Raw genomic sequence first — 890 nt, 5'->3', positions numbered from 1 at the left:
CCGGGCCGTCTGGAAGGGTGGTAGTGTAGGAGGCAGGGGCGGGGGAGGGAGCGGGAGGGGGTTACGGCGTGCGTGGGGGGAGGGAGTTACGATAGGGGTTCGTCCGTTCGTGCCTTCGTGGGTGGGATTTTATTTTGCGGGGATTTTTTTGTGGGTGCGGGTGCGGAGGTGGGCGGGCGTGGGCTGGGCCAAGACGTGGACGACGTTGTGGGTTTCGTTAACGAAAGGCTTTCGTTAACAGGGTAATCTATCCGTTGATTAAGCGAGTACAGGGTCCAGATTTATAGTTAGATCTTCCTCCTCTTCCTTTTTTAGTGGTAGTAGATGTGAAACAAGACATATCAAAGGTTTCGTGGTGTAGTTGGTTATCACGTCAGTCTAACACACCACCGAAGGTCTCCGGGCGAAACCAATCTTTTTATTATTTTTTTGGCAATTTCCCATCGTGTAAAAAAAGAAAAAAGGAAAAAAAAAAGAAAGAGTGGCCCATACAGGTCTCGAACCTGTGACCTTCGCGTTATTAGCACGACGCTCTAACCAGCTGAGCTAATAGGCCTTTGGTGCCAACCAAATTCTGATTGCTTATTTATCCAGATTGCTGTTTCACTGCCAAACTAAAGATCAGCAGGGGCATACGTGGTACCCAGGTAGTTCTATCATAAAAAAAGAAAATTCACCCAAAAAAAAATAGCAAGTCACATGGTTATAGTCGACGTTTATTAGACCACCCAACATGGATGATTGATCAGGTTCGCTCGACCCGTCCATCTAAATGGTACAAAAACGAGATTTTATAGATCAATTTAAAAATCGGCGTGCGTAACGGACCTCAGATTTCCTTCTTTCATAGGTCTTTCAGCTGAATAGGAAAAATACTCATTCACCCCTAT

At 46.2% G+C, this 890-nt stretch overlaps 1 non-coding gene across 1 annotated transcript; it reads right to left on the bottom strand.

Moving 5' to 3' along the window:
- Positions 1 to 482: 482 nt before the first annotated feature.
- Positions 483 to 556, bottom strand: TRNAI-AAU. Its single transcript has one exon. It is a non-coding gene; the product is annotated as a tRNA-Ile (tRNA).
- Positions 557 to 890: the final 334 nt, after the last annotated feature.

This window comes from Hordeum vulgare, chromosome 1H (assembly GCF_904849725.1).
Source record: "Hordeum vulgare subsp. vulgare chromosome 1H, MorexV3_pseudomolecules_assembly, whole genome shotgun sequence".
NCBI lineage: Eukaryota > Viridiplantae > Streptophyta > Magnoliopsida > Poales > Poaceae > Hordeum > Hordeum vulgare.
The sequence above is the reverse complement of the archived record's forward strand: the minus strand, read 5'-3'. Positions and strand labels throughout refer to the sequence as shown.